Here is a 21,741-nt window from a genome sequence, read left to right as displayed (position 1 = left end):
TTCTAAACAAATGAATCATGTTCCAAAATGGCCGACTGAATTTAGACGTCACGTGGTATCGGCGCACGCAAACCAGCGCGTGCACGATACACACGTTCACGCGGCCACACGCACGTCGTCGTCACGCCGGGCCGGGCCGGGCCGGGCTGGGCCATGCGGAGCAAAGAGCACAGGCTGCACGTTGTACCGAAGAATTTTACGCGCGCGAAACGACGGGGACTGACTGCAGCTGCAGTCGCTGATCGGAAGTGTGAACCCTTCTGCGGAGGAGACGCGATTTTTTTTTCTTCGTATTTGGAATAATTTTCAAACGTGAAAACACAATGCACGAGATAACAGCGAGAGTCGTTTGTTTCGTGCTGATTTTAATCACTCTGAAAATTTTTAATCTACTTTATCTGATTGTTTAATCAATCAACTTTGTTGTAAAAATAAGCGGATAATCAGATATCTACGAAACGAAGTGTGAATGATCATAACAGTTATTGAGAGAAAAATATAATAAATTTTAATAAATATTCATTTGAATAGTACCTCTTGGATATTTATTAAATGTAAACATATATTTATTTGGTACAAGAATCATTAATTTGATTTAACTATTAAATTCTTTTACTTATTTAGCAAGTATTTACTTTCCGTAAAAGAATTTTATATTAGTACTGGTCAAATAATAATTTATTAATGTAAAATTAGTATAAATAATATAAAATTAATATAAAGTTTAGTTTATCTACATTTTTCTCTCGGTGCATAAAATTGCATAAAATTGCGCGCTTTTTGTATAATACATTTAATATATTTTTGAGAGAGATTGTGTAACAAATATTCAACAAGTTACAGGAATTAGTTAGAAAAATATAGGAAGCAAAAAATTGAGACGAGATAAGTCCAAATCCCACGCAAGCATCAATACTGATAACGGAATCATCTGTCTCATTGACAGATATAAATGTATTATATAATATTCTTGTATCAAATGAAGCTACGTCCAAATTATTCACTGTTGCATAATTACTCGGGGAAACAGTTGAACTTGTGGACTAGCAAGACGAAAGAATAGGGAGCAACGCGTGTCCGCGTTCGAATCCGAAACGGCAGAGAAGATTTACACCAGCGCAATCTATCGTCTAATCGCATTCTTGTTGCATTATGCACGCGGGAGGCGCGAGAAACGAGGCAGACGCGCGAGGCACGTTCGTCGTGATTCCTTCTCCTCGAACGCCGTCAAACGGTGCAACGTAACTACGCCGGCAGCGATTCTCTACGTCGCATCGGCCACGGTGATCAGCGGTGAATTGACGAGACGCGACGGTAGGCGGACATTTTTCGGTACGTGGCACAGGCATTGGCTCACAAAGAGAAAGGCTTTAGAGCGGGTTGACTGGCTGCACATAACGGCTAAGCGCTGCTTAGAAGGCCGGCGGAAAATTTAATGTCAAGTATACATGGAATCGGATTTACGGCATAATGCGGCGACGTCGATCGACTCTCCCTCTCTACTCCAAGCCTCTCGTCTCGTCTCTCCCTCCCTGTCTCTCTTGGTCTTGTACACTCACGCTTATAACACGTGCAACGCGCGCACATGCTTGGCGAGAAATAAAACAGTCGTTTTGAAATTTAATAAAAAAGGTAATCGTCTGTTTAGAAACCAGCAGACGTCTTCGCGAATAATTAATTTTTTTATCTCTCTCTTTCTCCCTTTCGTGTTACAGAATGCTATAGAATATTTATGCTGGATTATCTTTTAGAATACTTCAAATTCGTAATTGATTTTTGTTAAGAGTTAAGAAAGAACTTTAGTTATATATTACAATTTTTTTAAATTTTATCATAAATGATTTGGTAAACTTTTGAGTGCAAAGATTTAATTGAAAAAATATAATTGATATTGATATTTATATTTACATTGTACGTCTTTAAATCTTATTTAACTTATCAAGTTAAAGAAATATATTAACAAGAGATTTTGTTATTTACTAAATACAAATCTTGAAATTTAATTTGTTCAAATACACATTTAAATTTCTAACATTGAATAACTTTGTAATTATTAGTATTGACATTAACTTAAAGTGGCCATCTTAGGTAGTCTTCGATAACTAAAAGAAGTGTTTGATAATAATAAAAATAATAACCTTGCATAAGTCAAAAAGTGACGTTCTACGTTTGCAGGCTCCAAACGTAAAGCGAGCTTGAAAATTGCGCGGTGAATTACGTGAAACCAGAGTTCTAGACTAATATGGCCATTTGATTAATCCGGTTTTTATCGCGCTTTATCTACATGTGGAATCAACCGCGAGATTGCGGGCGAAAAACGCAGCGATTATCTGAAAATTCCCCGAAGCGTTACACGCCGCGGCAAGCCTCGGTCGCGTACGCGCGGTACATGCGAAAAAGTAGAATATTATTGGAGAGCAGAGCTCTCGATTCGTCATAGATGACCGTGAGTGATAGGCGGGCTTGCGCGCACGGAACTTGCCATACTTCTCCACGGACGATTCTCTCTTTCGTGCTGCGCGCGCTCCATTAACCCACGAAAATATCGTATACATTTTTACGGGGATATCGACGAATTCTCCGTAATGGACAATTTGGAGTCGACGTGTCGGATTTCCATTCTACCCCTCGAGGGCAAATAATATGTTTCTGGAAGCTTCAAAATAATTATTAAACCCGTCATTATATGAAAGCCACACATCGGTTAGGTACCTTTTTGGACAGATTGAACAAATTAATTATTTATTCTCTTAAAGCATTATTATTTATTTTCAAATGAATCACATCGCCCTTGAAAATATAATATATTATAGACAAGAAAAGAAAAAAATATTTTATTTTTGATATTTTATTGATACTGATCCTAAAACAAAGAACTTGATGATAAAATTTTGCATCATTTTTTCATAGCGCCCAAAAAAATCTCTTAGAATGTTCATTTATTGAAATTTCGATTCGCTTCGCCGAAATGGCGCGGAATGGCAATGGTCGATTTCACGAGCGTTGCGTAACGACAAAAGAGGCGTCGTCGCCTAGACGCCCTATCTAATCTCACACTTTCGGCTGCCATCTTGAGACCCGACCAACACTCGGTGTCCGCGGATTATCTAACGAATTTTCTAAACCGCCAATCTGCCTCAAGGTCCTTCCTCGATTTCCTCCTCTCTCGACTGCTTTTTTCTCTCACTCTTTCTCTCTTTCGTTTTGCACGCGAGAGAAACGAGCAGGAGTCTTGCGCAAAGTTTGAAACCGTATGTGAAAAAGATAGCCCGGTCTGCGATAAGATAGGCCGATTAATAATAGGATGTCGCTGCACCGCGCGGTTTATCACGACTTGTGAAATGCAAACTTTAGGTACAAACGGTTGCCGACGTGTGCAATAGCGATCATGTAAAAACGCTACGATCAGACAAATGTTAGAAATTTGATGAAATGATAAAAAAAAGTTATTTACAGTTTTAAGATGCGATCAGCATCAAATTATTAATAAATTGCTCGTCAAGTTTAAGTTATAATATTACTATTCTAGTTCTGTTAGAATTACATTTCAAGATTAAAAATTAAATTCAAATTACAAAAGCTGGCTTTATGAATAAATCAAATTATTAAATAAAAGGAGTATAAAAGCCAACGCTGATTCTTTTGCGAAAAATTATTCTATCATTATTCAAATATAATTTAAATACACAAGCTAAAAATTAAATTCGACGCGCAGTTTGCAGGATTGGATATGTAATATATAAATTCGTATTGAATTATTTAAGCACTAAAGATCCACCTCAACCGTTTAGGGTCTTTATTTGTTGTGTATTCACGTTACGGTTTGAAAAATATTTTGTTTAAAGAAAGTTTCTCTTGTAGAATTGTTAGATATCAAAGAAGCGGTAACCAATTCCTTGAATTAAATAACATCTTGCTATTTTTAATTTCCATGAGTGTCAAAACGTAATTAATTAATTTCTATTTCTATGATTAGTTTTAAAATAAACAACGTCCATATTAATATATGCATTTAATAAATAACAAACAAATTTGAGTTAAATTTAATACATTTTTTTCTGTTGAATTATTTCCATTTAACAGTGTAGAAAGTGAAAGAGAAATATAATTTTCGATTATAAGTGACAATTTTGTGCAACGATATCTAAAATAGGGTACTGAATTATATTATTATAAATATCGCTACCATTATTTAACCCCTTTACTGCTAACGTTATCATACGTTATATCACCACGAAAATCCGTAATGTTATTACACTCTAAAATTTACCAAGATTACATGAAATTTATCTGATATGTGACGTGTATTTTTCCACAAACGCACCTTAATCGAGGTTAATCGCGCACTACGAGAAGAGTAGGTATAACGGCATCGATATTGCATGCGGTTACGTACCGCGGGCATTCGATAGCGTCACGACGGAATCGTATATTGCTCGACTGATCGTTCCGTTTCGCCATCTGGGTTCATGACTCTCACGTGACAATAACGTCGTTGTCGTGACTGCGATTTAGTCAGAAAGTACGACCGTCGAACGTGTCTCGGACGTCTTTTTAGTGCGCGATGCATGCGAGGCGAGCGAGCCTGCGAGCTTTGCTGCGGTTCGAGTCGTTTCACCCTCTTCTATAACGGGTCGATGGCGCCGTCCTCTATAAATTAAATTCGATGCATCGAATCTCCCTCTCACTCATGAGCGCCTCCGATTCATTCCCCATTTCTCGTGAGATTTTTCGTCGCGACGAAAAGACGGTCCGAACGGAGCGTCGGACGATGCTGAAATTTTGCAACGCGGCGACGAGCTGTATATATTAGATTGTCTCTTATTCAAAGTGTCACGGCCGCGATGCGCCGCACTTAAGAAGCGAGACCGGAGCGAAGCGACTGGTCCCGCGCGTGAGTGGTTCCAGCAAATAAATTGGAGAGAGAATTTATGCATTGCGTTATAAGAGAGAATTTTTCTCGAAGTAAGCTGACTGCGCGCGGCTAGCGCATATACACAGATCATCAAGTATACTTATCAGTAAAATAGTAATGAAAGGAAAAGCGTATATTCGGGATATTTATCGGAACGGTTTGCATGATTTTTTTTAGACGACAGTTATCTGATCAAAATAAATACAATTTTGCATACAAAAATGTTTTATCGATTTATCGCAGATGCTTTAAAAATTGCAAACTGTTACAATGAACATTTTGATATATATGAGATCAATAAACATTCACATATTTTTAGATATTTTTAATAGAAACTTTATTATAACTTAAATTTATAATTGCTCAGTTTAGAAATTAATAAGATTTTGTTCTTATATTTTTTAATGTTTATGATATTATACTAGTTTTTGTAAGGAAACAGTTAATTCTGCTTTACATTTCCTTGCTGAAATATTGAATAAGAAAACGTATATTTGTATTTCTGAAATAAACGTACTCGATAGGTCAACGTGTAAAATTATTACTCCGAAAAATTGTTCTCCGATTTTCGTGGACCACCAGTCATTAGGATTTTATTTTAACGTCGTATGAAACGCGATATACTTCTATAAAACTTTGACTAACAGTTTAAAAGCAGCTCCATTCCTTCGTAATTAAATTCTTCTTGCATAATTTTATTTAATTAGATGACCGTGTTGGAAGATTCGACGATTTAAATCATGATCGGAGAGTAACCCGCTGCGGAATATAATTCTGCGTTATTAATACGCGCAGTGACTTTTTCGTTCTCCCTGTCTTCATCACAAACGTCCACGAATCTGCATTTTTCATGAAGCCACTTGGTAGATCGCGAATTCTAAGAGTCACGAGCGCGACGCGGAAAACATCGTAGGCGACATACAAATTGCGAAGCCAGCCGGTGTTGCGTCCGTGACTGGACGGTATAATTCGTAGACAGTACGTGTTACCGATCAAGATAATTTTGATTGGAGCAACGCTGTCGCACGCGGGGTAAGTTTCTTTCCGTTTTTTTGCGTCGCGATTGTTCGTATCGCGCGCGTCTTACGCGATGATCCTCAAAAAGTGATGAATCCTTGCATGATGACGAGATCGCGCGCATGCCATGCGTGTGAATAACGTCGGCGCTCGTTACGCAATGTCGGTCGCTAGGGTCACATTTCGCTAGGGTCGAATTCGCGGAGCTCCGTGAAGCGAAGTTTTTCACAGGATGCTAATTAGAAGTCTCGCTTAATTGCTTCTCAGTTTTAATTATAAGAAAAATATAGTTTCTTATGTTTATAATACATCGGGTTTGTCGCAACAAAATTCGATTCTTTATTTATTATATAACAAACGAATAATTTTTTTTCTATATTCGCAAATATAAAATAAACGTATATGTATATATGTAATACGCGGTTAGGAATTAGATGAACTATTAATTTGAATATATTCTTGTTTCGTTTTCTTGACGAATATAAGGTGGTATGGAAATGTTTTGCAGGATTAGCATTAAAATTCATGTTTGCAAATTCAGCTAAAATGGAAATGACTTAGACTCGAGTTCTCGTCAGCGAAAATTGATACGATGACATGATCTGCCGCAACTTAAAATTTTCAAGATCTCGCTATGTCTGGAATTAAAATATTCCGCAAATAAAATTAACCAAAAAGTGAAATTATTATCTGCCCATTTAAAGAATTTAATTCGTGGAAAATGATCTAATTTTCAATTAATATCAAAAGAAAATATTAATGTTTAAATTTGTCATAGAACAACAATTTTACGTGTTATCATTTTCTATTTTGCACAATACAAAGTAAAAGCCTTTATTACATCTACTAATATCTTTTAATATATATAAGTATATATAATTTCATCGCATTAATTATCAATTATGCCAAAAAATTTTCAATCGGTTTTAATCAAAAGCGCAAACTTTAAGAGCCAATTTTTCAAAAGCCATGTTTTCAATTATGTTTCTTTCGCGTCGCGGAATTTGGAAAACGTAAGTTGTAAAATGTCTCTCTCGCAGGAGATACTTCTATTCAAAACGAGTTCTCGAAGTCATAGGCGCGTCAGAAGAGTTGGCAAGCGCTCGCGGCGGAGGACAATCAATAGAGGCTCGCATGTAAGAATGCATTAAACCGATCTACGAGCGAAAGACAAAGCGGCCATGTGACTGGAACAGGTTCCGGGGAGCCGAATGCGCGCGCGTGTGTGTGCATCCGTGACTCCGAGCTCTACGAAATGAGCCGAGCGTTCGCTCTAAAGATAGAAGTTGATGTGTCTTCGGCTAACGCAACACGTAGCCTTTAAATCAGAGTGCGAGCGCGAAACAAAGACAAATGGCGCCGCGATCGAGCGCGAGAGAATTCGCGAACGACCATTTGATAAGCGCCACATCGCGAATGCATGGCCATTATCGCGCAATGCCGTATCCGTCCGCCGGGAATGCTGAAGTTTCTGAAGCACTGGCTCATATTTCGGCGGACTTGCAAATTGAGTTTCGAATCGGTCAGGTTATAATTAACGCGCATTTGTTTTTTGTGAATGACGACGTTCCAAGAATAGCCTAAGTTGACAAATTACGAATAATAATTTTACACACGCACGCATACACACCCCAAACCCAAATGTGTAAAAAATGACTTCAATATAGGTATGTATGTTATTCGATTTTGCGTGTAAAAATGACACTATATTATACGCTTAAATGTATACGTCTATATTTGTATGCAGTATAGTGTGTTATTTTTACACGGGAAATTATATAATCGCACATATATTGAAATCACTATTTACACACTTAGATTTGCAGTGCACACACACATACACACACACACACACACACACACGTAGCGATATTGAGAGAAAAGCATTGTCGGACGCGTCTGTCAGTTTATGCAAACCGTTCAGATAGCTTTAGGTGATAGTAAACGGTACTTTTCATTGAAGCAACGTAAGCAAGGCGTTGAAGCGTAACGAAAGAGGCATCCCCAATTTAGCTGAATAATGCAACTTCTGAATTCGCAACGGCGCTCAAATCTCGGCGTCGCCGAGAAGGCACGCGCTTACTACTCTCGCGATTAACTATGATAAGTCACACGTCAGAAGCGGACTGCTTGCGTTACTCGGGAGTACTTTACGAGCCAAGTTGCCGCCGCTCTCGCAGTTAAGGCGTCGCCTCATATCTCGAATATCAATGTTAATCGTAATGGGCGATTTAACCTCGTCAGTATGCGCGTTCCATTTTCCTACCCGACACGCGGCACTCGAGCGGACGTATGAATGACGCGGGGAGGGAAAAATGATTGTGCTTGCGCCAAGAAAGTGGCACCGTTTTGCTCGCGATCGTCGCGGAGTTGAAAAAAAGTCGAGGAGACTGAAAGTACTGACGATCAGAACGACGATTTCGCTGAGTCCAATCGAATTACTGTTACTAATTTTATGTGAAATTTTTCTATAGGAATACACGCGGTTACTTTTACTTTTCGTTTCATCCAGGGTTGAAAAAAACGCATTACTTGTAACGTCGTTACCGTTATAATTACCTATTTTTTTTTTTTAGTAACGAATGGGTAACAACGTTACATTTCCTTATTTGTAGTTAATGATAACACAGTTATTTTTTAAAGTAAACGTAACGAATATAATCGTTACTTCGTACACGTACAATACATGTGTATAGAACATACATAAACGAGTTTCAAAAAAAGAAAGTGTAGTGTTTGATTATTTCGCGATTAACCGTCATAATCACTATAGATCTCGTGTTGAACTGGCCAATTAATGACCAAGACAAATGGATGCCATTCTAAAAAAGTGGTTATCAAAATCCGGTGAAAACATAATGAAAATTGTAACTCGTTACTTTTTAAAATCAGTAATGATTAACGTAAAGAACGGTAACGAGCTATTTTTATAAAGTAACTTTATCAACCCTGGTTTTATCGAACGTGAAAGTCAGAAAATAAAAATCTATATTAAAATCAAAATCATAATTAATAGATTGTATCTTTTCAATGCATTGCCAGATTTTTTTCACTTTTCCTTGATTAATAAGAATTATAATAAAAATTAAAAAATATCTTCTCCCCAAATTGCTTTAGATTCTCACCTGACTGTATTTAATTATCCTCATTTCTTATATCATGTGAGGAATGCTTTCGAAGAGTCCAAACCAGAGCCAGTGAAGTGGCCTTTATTTTTCCTTCATTTTTCCAAAACATCGAGTCCGCGAAGGAAGTCGAAACTTTTGTGGCGCTCTGTACCCGGTATCTACGATGTATCCGTCGCAGGTACAGAGGAAGAGAGAATGGACAGTAGAGTGAAGGCGGAAAGAGACAGAATCGGGCGCGTACGCACGTAAAATGTGCAATTGGACCAAAGGCGATGCCTATGACGACGTCGATGACGGGGACAATAGACACAATTTCGTGGCCGGTGGAAACGCGTGTCCGAGTGCACGTGCGCGCACGTATACCTACGCGCATAAACTATGCACGCGTGCACTATGGAGAACGGTGATACATTGGAGCACTTGTGTATCGCGTCGTGCCGTTTCATCAACATCGTCGGTGTCGTCGTCGGCGTCGTTGACGACGTCCACGACGTCCGGATGATGGTGATGGTAACTGGTCGCGATAGTGTGACGGCGAGCGTAGAGGAAGGTCGTGGTGTTGGTAGCGTGACTAGTAGTGGTGCACCTAGTTGCATCGTCAACAGTAGTAGTAGTAGTAACAGTAGTAGTAGTAGTAGTAGTAGTAGTAGTAGTATAGTAGTAATAGTGGTGATGCCGACGGCGATGACGAAGGTGGTGGTAGTGGTGCCGGTGGCGGTGGTGGCGACGGTGGTGGTGGTGGTGGTAGTGTCGAGTGGTGGTGGTGGATAGCGAAGATGATGGTGGGGTGGTCGGATGGCGGCGCTTCCAGCGCGCAAGCCGTGCCGTCCGACGCGGATGCAGTTACGGGAGCGCAGCGCGACCCAACGCAACTCGACTTAACGTCGCATATCCGGAGCCGGATCAAACGTCGAGGCCTGGGCAAGTGGAGTGCGTGTGCGTGTGTCCGTCGTCTCGTCTCCCTCTCGCCCGTGTTTAACGCGCGAGTACCGGGAGCAGGGGGAGAGTGACGCGAGGGGTGGACAGAGTGTAGGGAGTGAAAGAAAGGGGGAGAGACGCGGTGCGGAAGAAAGGAAGGAAGGAAAAAATCGCAAGGAGAGAAAACGGAAGTTTCTCTTGGTCCGCCTTGGTCCGTCGATGGTGTGAGAGAGACTGAGAGACGGAAAACGCGAGGGTGATCGTGAAGGGTTGAAAGGCCGCCAAGTGAAAAAGAAAGATTCCATCGAGAGTCGCGAGTCGTTGTCGCCGCTGCCGCCGCCGTCATTGTTGTTATTGTTGTTGTTGTTGTTGTGCATGCGCGCCGGATTCGGTTCGAATCGCTGATCGTAATGAAATAATCCTCGATTGCGAGTTCGTCGTCGATCAGCGGTCTCGTCGTCGCTACGTCACGGGAAAGAGAAGGAACAGCACGAGCGACGGGAGATCGACTGGATGGAATCGGCGAGCGAGAGAAGAGATCGCCGCTGTTGTTAATCGTGGTGGTATCCGCGACAGCGTTATCGCGTCGCGATCACAAGGGGTACGAGACGAAGGGAGAACGCCGGTGATCCGCGAGACACGTCACAGCGAAACGGAACCGGAGCAACAGGCTCCTTTCAGAGAGAGAGAGAAAGAGAGCGAGAGAGAGAAATTTGTGAGGAGGGGGTGGACCGGGGGGTGCATCGGTGCATCCGTCGATCGTCGCGGCGCCCGCGCGCCCGCGTGTCATCAGCTCGTACGCGACGTGGCTCTTGTTCCGCGATCGCGGTGCTCCGTTTTCGCGAGTGTACATCTGTAAGAGGAACCGACACGGAGTAAAGAGACTTCGGAACTAGAATTCTTCGCGGGACGGAAGAAGGATGTCGTCGGTAAAGCGTGCCGATCGCGGAGACCGGCTGGCCGACGTGAGAAGCTCTGAAGAAGCGGTACACGCGTGAGGAAAAAGAAGAAGACGATTCTTCCCGCCGCGAGAGTGAGTAGTCGTCGTTTCATTCGCGAATTGCGAAGGAGGAAAGAAAGGGAGAGGAGAGAAAAAGGAGAGAGAGAGAGAGAGAGGGGGAGAGGGGAAAAGGAAAATGAGAAAACGCGTTTGCTAACGGCGCTCCGAAATTCGACCATTTCCTACGAGCGCGCGGCAATTAGAGATACATGAAACGGAGTAGTGACGGAGTACCGGTGGAAGAACGAAAGAGCGGTGCATGTGCATGTGTATGTATGTAGATGGTGTGCGAGTGAGAAGGAGTGTCCTCCGGTACGCGCGCGCGCGAGTGCGCCTCCTCGTTCGCGCTCGCGCGTGTGCGTCAAAGGAGAATGTGCACGTGTCATCGTGTGTGCCTCTAGGTGCGCGAGGAGAGGAAACGAGAGAGAAAGAGAGAAAGAGATAGAGAAGACGACGAGTGTAGAGAAGAGTTATAAAGAGGAGCCGATCGAGGGTCCCCCGCGCGAGACTTCACTACCGTCGGTTCTCTTAGACACCAAAATGGCCGAAAAGATAGTACGCTCGCAAGCGCGAGCGTATCCTCGTTGCGAGTGCATGCGAGACGCGCGGTTGACGATCTTCAAATAGACGCATCTTTGTCAGAGATAGGGAGAGATTCGGAGTCGGTCGGGACTGCAATTGTGCTTTGAGACGCCTCCGTCGTCATTTTTTGTTATCGTTGTTTTGTCTACGATCATCTATCCTGCGACGACTTCTTTCTCTCTCTCTCTCTCTCTCTCGCTCTCTTTCTTTCTCTCCCTAGCGGCGAATTGACCCCGTTACGACCGCCACAGGCAAGTTATTTCGCACGCCGTTTCTGTCTCTCGGTGTCACTCGAGTTTTCTCATTGCCGATGTGGGGACGATGTCGGCCGATGCGTTTCTGGGAAATTAACCGATTGAAGTGGCCACAATGATCATTTTCCTGGATATATTCTTTCAACCTTTAATGATCCAAGATAATATATTTACAGAGACCGAAACGTTTTTTTTTTAATTCTCTTGCTTCAATTTTAATGTTATCAAAGCAATTCAATAGTACAATGAGTAGTTTTCATTCAATTATGAAATTTAAATTGTTAGTGGAACTTTCTATATTCATTCAAATTATCATCTACATTGTGAGTTTCTTGCAGTTGCTTGTCAGAGTTGGGTGAATAAGTAAAGGAAGCTTGAAATTTTTAATGAAAGGAAAGAAAGCGAATCAAAAAGGGATGAAGAAATGCATAAGGATTTATAAGATGATTAAAAAATATAAATAAATTCTGAAAAATCGTGAGAATGACTCGCGAAAAATATCGGCACAAAATAGGCAGAGTCGAATTAGAACAATAAGAAGTAAACTGTCATAATAACCGAAAACTGTCCTGTTTATTTATACTGTGTTATATAAATTTTATATTTTGCATACTTGTGTGTATTCAACATTATCGATATTACAACAAAATTTCTACACTTTATTTTGTTAGCTTTCCAAATAATCACAGTGCACGCTCATGTTAATCGTGATAAATCGTTGTGTGAAATAGTGGTTCAACGAGTGACTCATAGAAGTGAGCCGCATAATTACCATAAAAGAGAAGCGTAAAATATTTTTTCTTTTCGCGGAATAGCCGCTGCTACATCCTTTTCGCGTATTTCGCGCTATAATTTCTCGATGATTATATTATATATAAATACGACAGCTAAAATTTCTGCATGTACTGTCTGCGTAATATCGAATCATAATTTCTCGATAGAAAAGCACCGTTGTAATTATTAATCCGCGAGTTGTTTCACGCGAGCGAATTTGATCCAGATCGATTCCAATCGCGCCATTGTGTCGGATAACGTTTACCAAGGTTCTTTTGTGCTGGTGAGTTGAAAAACACACGTTGCTCTGGTGGCGGGGCGCGTTCTCCCTTAAAATCAATGCGAATCCGTAATGATTTGCGCTTTGAGGAATGAAAACATCAAATATCTCTGATTTTATTTGTCATTCGCTTTAGACAGGCATACGATTACTCAAAGTATAGCCGAGATTGAAGAAAATTCGACGCGAGAAATAAATTGTTGATGTACGTTTGATGGATAGAATAATAGTTGAAGCTAGCAGCTGTGTTGCGTTATTCTTTCTTAAAAATTGTCGAGAGCTATTAATAGTAGGCCTGTTCTTTATCGAAGATCTCTCTGAACTGGTACACACAGTGCAATAAGTTGAAGTGTAACAAATTATATTTGTGCATCAATTCAGAGAGTTCATAATAAAATAAAAACAGACTTATGCCTATTCCTATCAATGTAGTTTAATTTTAATCTTGGTTCAACTAACTTTTCATCTTTTTTTAGGTCTAAGAATTAAAAAGAAATGAAGAGTAGGGGTTGAACTGGGGTTAAAGTTAATCTAGATTGGTTGATCCAGGCACTAGATAGTATTATATTAAAAGAGTACTATGTGTCAAGTTATAACGAATACATGCGAAAAAAATTTGTGCATGAAATTTTTCTGATTAAAATGTGGTTTTATTCGTGATTTGATATTATTAATGTCTGACATACGATATTATTCTAGAAGAGAAACGTGTGACAAAATCGATAGCTAGTTGATCCGCGATCGAGTAAAAATTGTGCGGCTTGAACGGGCGTCGAAGGATACGAAGCTATATGCAACGCGCCGCGCGCGTCTGTCAGTTTTATCGAGCGAAGCCGGTCGTCACGTGTTCCGTACGGAAACCTGTCGCTCCGACAAGTCGGTGAGACCGGAACCTCGTTGTCTCCGACGTTACCGACGTGCATGGACGATGCACGGATGTTCGAAAGCTGAAAACGCCGAGATTCGAATGCGCGTACAGCCGAGGCGCAAATCGAAATTCTTTCGTTCCACGTTGGATCTCGACTCTGGCGCGCGACGTCGTTCTGTTCGAAAATTCTGCCAATAAATTTCGACCACTACTTTTTGATATTTCCTGACATATCCAAACGTGGACGGTAGGATAATCCACGAAATCCCAGGGACGATATTACGTGCAAATATCTCCTCTCCGTCAAGCGATTTTAATTCTTTCCCGATTTGGATTTGACACGTTTCGTCCTCGATCTTTTCGTAGCTCTTCTCAATTAAATGTCAGTCTATGATTATCTCTCAAGTGCAATAACCTGTATTTATATATATTCATTAGTAAATTGTACACTGAAAGAAAAAATTGGCTGTTGCAGTAAATTAGATGGTAAAATATGGTATAGCGTTTTTAATTGGCTGCAACAGTTAATTTTTGGTTGCTGCAGCCAATTTTTGGTTGTGTTAGCTTATCCGCAATGTCAGTATAGGATTTCGATTGGCTAACGAAAACAAAAATTGTTTGCTGCAGCCAATTAAAAATGCTATGCCATTTTTTACCATCTATTTTGTTGCACCAGCCAATCTTTTCTTTCAGTGTATGCGTTTGATATTGTGTACTTTGTTTGCGATTTAAGAAGTGGCATCTTTTGTTAACGCGCATCAAACAACTTTAAAATTGAACGTTGTGAGAGCCGATATGTGCAGTTTTCGTATACGCCCTGCAATATGGCAAAGAACGTTTAGGCTTACCGGAAGGGCGGGAACGCGCAGCCGGCATGAGACGACAGCGGATCGTCTCCTCAGAATGCAATTTTCTTCCGATAACAGAGGCGCGATCTATCGAGTAAACAGATTCCTGGATGTTTACGTTCTACGAACCAATTACACTATGCCTAGTCGAGCGATGCTTAGCGCTTGGTTCGCGGGGTAATTAGAACGTGCATGTCGCAAAAAGAACGCACAGGCTGTGTGCGAGGCTAATTCGATGGAAATGCGTGTAAACTGGCGTAAACTGCATCGCCTGACGTTCCTTTTTGTTTTCTCGATCGAACCCAATATTTTTCAAGCGAGAACCTTAACGGCGCGGATCTTGTTCTCGATTCCTGATTGCCGCCGCCGTTTCCGGTCTATCCGACGAAAGTGTGACACGCAGAATCGTATAGGCTTGTATAATTATTATACAAGTTATTATACATCGTTATTATACAATATCATTCATTACGAATTATGAAATAATGCTAATAACTGTCTCTACATATCATGAGAGATCGCTCGTTAACTTTCCGTTCCGTTTGCTCCATAACTCTCTAGAGAGGAAAATAATATGGATAATGTTATGTGCATAAAAAGAACAGTTTTGCTAAAGTATCTAAAAATTTAGCTAGATATAGATCTAAATAGAAAAATAAATTTTGTGTATCAAAGTGATTGTGTAGGACATTCAAGCTGATTGTTGGGATGTCAAAATTTGTTGTTTATACACTTGCATAATTGTTACCATTCAATTATACAAGTGTCCTACATAATAATTTTGCACGGAAAAAATAACTTTGTTAAAGTATCTAAAAATTTAGTTACATACAGATCTGAAAATAATTTTGTTATATCATTAAAATAATTACGTTAGAATCTCAAGCAAGATAAGCAATGCTGCAAAAAAGAAAACGTTTCAGCATTCTAACAACCAGTTTGAGCATTCTACATAATTATTTTGATCCTAATAAAATTATTTTCAGATCTGTATCTATCTAAATTTTTAGAGACTTCAGCAAAACTGTTAACATAAAAATTATAGATTAATCAGATTTTATCGACAGCCTACTTGTATCGAGCAAAATCCGCTCAAATAACATAATTACATTACTTGAGCAATGCAACGATATAGGCTGCAGCGTACCAGAAAAAGAAGATATAACCTATAAGACAGAAACTTTATTAACGACGCAGTAGACCGTGCAAGAGAGCCACGTGCGTCATGATTTATAGACAAAGAGATACAAAACAATTGCTCTTGACGTTTGTGACGTCACATCGATTTTTAAAATGAGCGAGCACTCGTTCGAATGGCTGCCTCCCAAAGTCCGGCGCAAAGTTTAGGTGCATCTCGTCACCGCCGATCTCTTTGTCACTATCCTCGGGAAGTTGGACTCATCGAAGTGACTCACGGCTGCACGCGCGTGCGAGCGTGGCCTCGCGAATTTTCTCCGACGCGGTGATAAATCGCGTATCGTTACCTCGGAAGTGCCGGTCGAACGTTTAACGGCGCGTTAAGCACGGACGTTTATTGACGTAATAATTTAGCGAAATTAATCTATGCGCGCGGCGAAAGATCGGTCATATCGGCTTAAATTGCGACAACACGCGCGAATCCGTGCGATATCGGCAAATAGCCGCGGTGCACATCGCCATTTTCGTACGCGACCGCGCGTGCTTCCAGCCCGAGGAATTATCACGAATGGTTCCCGCCTCGTCCTCTCCCTTTTTGTACAGACTGCACGGGAATTATCGCTGTTTCTCTTATCTGTGAATATGTAATTAATTGAAAATTGATACTTCCGGAAAATTTAATCCAGTACCATTCTCTACGACTTTTTAATTGTTTATCGATATTTTGATTAGTCTTATAATTAGTTGCATTGGACAATTTAATTTGAACGTTTAAAAAGATGTTAAAAAGTTTCCTGTAATTAGCTACATTTTTAAGCAAAAATCAATTTTATACCTGATATTCGTCTATTTTTTTGTACTTTGCATCGGAAAAAGTCTGATTGTATTAATTGGAATGTTGTTTGATAATGGACGAATCGGAATTTTCTAGTTGAATCTAAAAATAAAAGGATGTACTATATAATCGGAGTGTATGCTATCGATTAAGCGTACATATAACGTGATCGGTTCTGTCCTTATTGAGATAATCTCAATCCCCCGCAACTCGCCGGCTTGCGTAAAGTAGCCACGGCAGTGTCGCTGCGCTTGGCTTATTGTTAGCGCCGAGACTCTATCGTGTCTCCAGATTTCAATTCTAGTTAAGACAAAATTCTTATTGATATGATCAGAATTTTCTGATGGTTCGTCCATTTTCAATCCGACATTTTTCTCAATGTATACATAGAAAAAAGTTTTTTATCTCGGAATATGGAATGCAGAAAGCCATTATCACTGGCTATATTAAAGGAATGTCGCCGAGGCTTTATTCTCACGAAAATCATGCGCGATCTTGCTGCTATTAAAAAATTTTCAAGACTATCGCGATAGGCGTTGCCCGCGTCTTTCACGATACTTTATAACGCGCAGATAATGATCGAGGCGGTATTAAAACGTAATCAGCCCGACCGAGTGCAATTCTCGCGCGATTATCTCAGCGCGCGATCGGGAAAAAGCGCGATTATCTTCGACGTTTTCGAATCGCTTCGGTTCCGTTCGGTTACCACATCTATTCTCGCGGCCGCCGCGGTTTGAAATTGATCGCGCCTCTCTTTTTCCCTCGCCGCGAAATGTCAAGGCGAAGACTTGCGCGGTTCGAATTGCCCGCGAGCGCCGAGCTCGATTTCCCGAAATCGAGCACGATTTTCGCGCTGCATCGTCGTCACGTAATGTCGAATTGTGACGTGAAAAAATTCGCATTATCCTAAATTATCTTCATCTATCTTTATTTTTCTCTGCTTTCGACTTTGAACCTTTTTTCGCGACGATCGTCTGTCGCGCTGTGATCGACAGACCGGTTTTATGCAAGAATTTGAAAGCCTGTTTTAAAAGTATTTAAGTGATAATGTGTACGTGTGGAATAAATGTTATACATTTTTCGCAGTATTTCACATTTCTTTTATAAGAGATATATACGTCATAAAAGATATATGTACTGATCTGCACTTGCCATATTCGTCTGCCCATTCTGGTAGAAATAATTTTTTTAATGTACTTGACGAAATTCATTTAGCAGCGTTTTCAGTAAATAATTTTCTCAATAAGTCACTACTATATGTTAACTAAAAATTTTTGCATAGTCAGAAAGATATAATAACTAAAGTTCTAATATTTTTTTATTTTAATTAAGAGAAATAAATCTGTTTTCAGTCAAAGCGGATCTCTCTCTCTCTCTCTCTCTCTCTCTCTCTCTCTCTCTCTCTCAGAGTGCATTTATATATATATATAAATTTATTCTGAAACATTTAAGCATTAAGATCAGCTTTGATGAAAATAGGTTTATTTTTCTTAATTGATTTATTTTCGTCGATCCAATACGAACTGTAATTGATTTTGTAATTTATCTTAAAGAAACTATAAAATTGTTTCTTTAAGTGATAGAACATAATCCTTAATTTGTTTATCTAATTCTAACTTATATATTATATAGTCTAATACTTTTCATAAATTTGATACTAGAATATTCAAAATATATTTTCTATTTCTCTCTTTTCCGACACGATGACTTTTAATCGGACATAGACGGAAATGTATTTTATAAAGTTCGAGCACGTTTTATCGACAGGCGTTTACAATTGCGAATCGGTTCAAATGCAAACTATCGATAAACTCTGCTTCCGGTAGTTTTCGAAAATTTTGTGCACGTCGAAGGTATTTTTACAAGTCGCATTCGATGCGGCGCGCCATCGAGTTGGGCTCTTTTTTGACTGCAGTGGATTATTTGTGCTTTTATCTAGATTTTTGTACGTCATGATCAAAATGCAATCGCGAAAGAGCGCAATTACGCTCGAAGGTGAATAATAATCGTCGCGTGCGAAAATCGTCGACGGTACAAAGGATCGAAAATGACATCGTGTTGCGCGATGATGACACAGCGAAACGATCCCGGCAATTATTATACCTGTCGACCAACAGTGGATTTATACGGGACGCTTATTTTGAAAATGACGTAGGTCAGGTATCAGCAAGATGGCGAAGCCGAGCGAGACGCCAATACAAATCAGCGCTCGATATATCTGTTTCAACGTGATTTTCGAACACCGATTTATGCCGCGCGCAGGCGACGATTATTCATATGATCCGTTGTCATCTTGGTGCAGCCATACTCGTATGATAATGAGCGATGCGAAATTCTCGACGTGCATTACCACTGGCCAATGTGGCGTGCCACGCGTCCGTGCGCAGCATCCTTAAATCTCCGAGCGAGCAAAAGCTTGCGTCGCAATTGAAAACTTTGCCCTGACCGCGTTGTAGTCCTATAAATAGTAATTACCGAATGCGATTCGCAAATGCAACTGAAACTTTACCATGCAAGGCGAATTTAAAACGAGTCATTTTACTTAGGAAAAAATATCTTTTTCCTCAAACAAAAAATTGCAACATAATTAGTTCTTTAACTGTTTTTCTTCATTCTTTCTCCCTTTTCTCTCTTTCTATGCCTTTCTATTTTAAGGTTTTATTCGATTTAATGATAGAGAGATAAGCCATAGACTATAATTTTGGAAATAGTGATATTGCTTCACATCAAGAGGTGATATATTTGCACATGTTGCACTTTGGTGGATGTGCTCACCGTGAGGTCATTTAGAAATCCCCGAAGTAGCCGAGACTAATTTTGAGACCCGCAGATTCGCAGCGAAGATCGTCCGTCGTGGCTTTCCGCTTTAGAAAGCTGAAATTTGTCGCATTCAGTAGGTTAAAGTAGAAAATTCGGTGTGACCTCGATTTAGAATTTCGCATGAAACAGCGACGTACTGGGGCACTTAGACATTAATCAAAATCGCGAAACGTACTCTTTTTCTTTTTAGAATAGAAATTTAGAATCCAAAATACCAATTGTCTAAAGAAATCTCTTCATTATCGTCATATAGTCTTTTGTATGGTATTAAAATTTGTGCAATAATTTTCTATACATATACATTGAGAGAAAAATGTTTGGTATTTGTATTATAATTACATGGTAAAATAATTATGCTTAGGATCTCTATTTTTATAATTATTACTGCTAATGTTAGTAACACTTATATTTATAGTTCTGTGTACAAAAAATATTTATAGTTGCCACTGAAAATAACTATAAATTTTATGCCAATTATAAATATTTTAGATATATAAAACTGTTAATATAATTATTACTAACATATTATAGCAATAATAACTACACTGAAAAAAATTTCTGGTTGAAAATGGACGAATCAGAATTTTCTGGTTAAATTTATTAAAATTCTAGTTGAGATAACAGGAATTCTGGTTGATACAATATTTCTGGTAAAATCTACTAGAATTCTCATTTTTACCAGAATAATTACATTAATCAGAATTCTGATTATTTCAACTAGAATTTTAGTAGATTTAACCAGAAAATTTTGATTCGTCCATTTTCCACCAGAATTACTATTTAATCCAACCAAATCATTTTTCTCAGTGTAGAAAAAACTATAAACCTATAAAAATGGAGCGCTTAACCATAATTATGTTACCACACAATTACAATTATAAATACCAAACACTTTTATCTCAGTGTAGGTTGTAAATATAAGTATTAAAAAAAAAGAATTAATTAAATTAATTCGAATTAACATTTATGAGGAGATGAGTAAATCTCATAGCTGGCAAGGGAGTGGGAAAGTGCGCGGATTGATTTGAACACCGGAGCGCGAGCAGCGGTGCGAAAAAGCCAACAGAATTTTCCGAGCGTGCGTTAATGAACTTTATGGGCGATACATTTTGCCGATTTCGAAAAAGTGATGGAAAAGCTAGCGTTGATAATCGGGACGAAAAACCAGAACGGTTCGTTCCCGCGAAATGAAAAAAAATGGCCGCGAGCTCGCGGACGTAATGGACCTCGATGAAATTTACTATGACGCGGGTACATGCGGGCGTAGTTATCGCGAAAACGGCGCGATGCTGCTGAAAAAAAGATCATCGAAAATGAAGTTACGGGGTATGGTAAATTAGCGTGAAAGAGGGACGAAAAAGTCGATTTGTTGCGTTGTTTCGTCGCCATTATTAAACGTTACGTTAAACTTTTTAAATAGCGTGTACTAATGTGACCGTGGAATTAAGTTACTTTTCAAGTCGTTTGCTTCTTGCAACTTTTGTTTCTTTCAGCTGCCCGCACTTAAGTCTTTAACGATGCTTCACCGGGAGAACGTTAGTTGTTTACGTCAATTTCTCTCGCGCAGTAAGATTACGTAATTTTTTTTGCTCGAAAAATTCAAGGTTCAGATTATTCGAATTTTGTCTTCTTCGTGCAGTGAAATATTTTAAGCGGATAATTGCGACGGAATGATGGCATTGAATAGGTCTACATGCATTCACTTAACGTCACAAATACTAATAATCTTAAGATATAATATGATAAACGGAACATTATCAGAAAAATAACGCTGACGCGATATCGAAAGCAAGAGTTTTATTATGCAAAATTTATCCGCAAAAGGAAAAAAACGACCGCGAGAGAAGTCCTAAGAATAATTACCGTCGTTAACAGGCAGCAGCACCAGGCGCTAAACACCGTAATACGAAATAATAACAGACTTTAAAAAGACATTTAGAACGTTGTTAAGCTCCAGCGTCGATAGAGTAACGGCATTAGGCAAGCAACGCGCTCTCGTTGCGCGCATTAATTCGCGAGTGTTGCGTCGTGCAATCGATATCTCGCCACGTTTTGAAATAATAATAATCGAGTCGTTACCGGTGCGCGTAATGGAGCTTTTTCGTATTAATGTTTCGCGACAACAGAACCCCGAGTCGGGCCGAGGGAGGAGCGGCACCCTTTCCGGATTATTTGCGCGCCGTGAAATTTCATGGAATAATACGCGGCCGCGAAAATGCACGTGAAAAATTAACACGGTCAATTTGCCGCGGGCGGTCGTCCGATAACGGCGGCGGCGACCAGCGGCGGTGGCGGCAAATTCTGTTACGCTTCGTCACATAAATTCGGCCGCGATACAAGTCAATATTTAATTCCAGCAATGGAA

The sequence above is a fragment of the Mycetomoellerius zeteki genome, unplaced genomic scaffold, assembly GCF_001594055.1.
Source record: "Mycetomoellerius zeteki isolate Tzet28-1 unplaced genomic scaffold, Tzet1.0 scaffold481, whole genome shotgun sequence".
NCBI classification, from domain to species: domain Eukaryota; kingdom Metazoa; phylum Arthropoda; class Insecta; order Hymenoptera; family Formicidae; genus Mycetomoellerius; species Mycetomoellerius zeteki.
Note: the sequence above shows the minus strand (reverse complement) of the source record.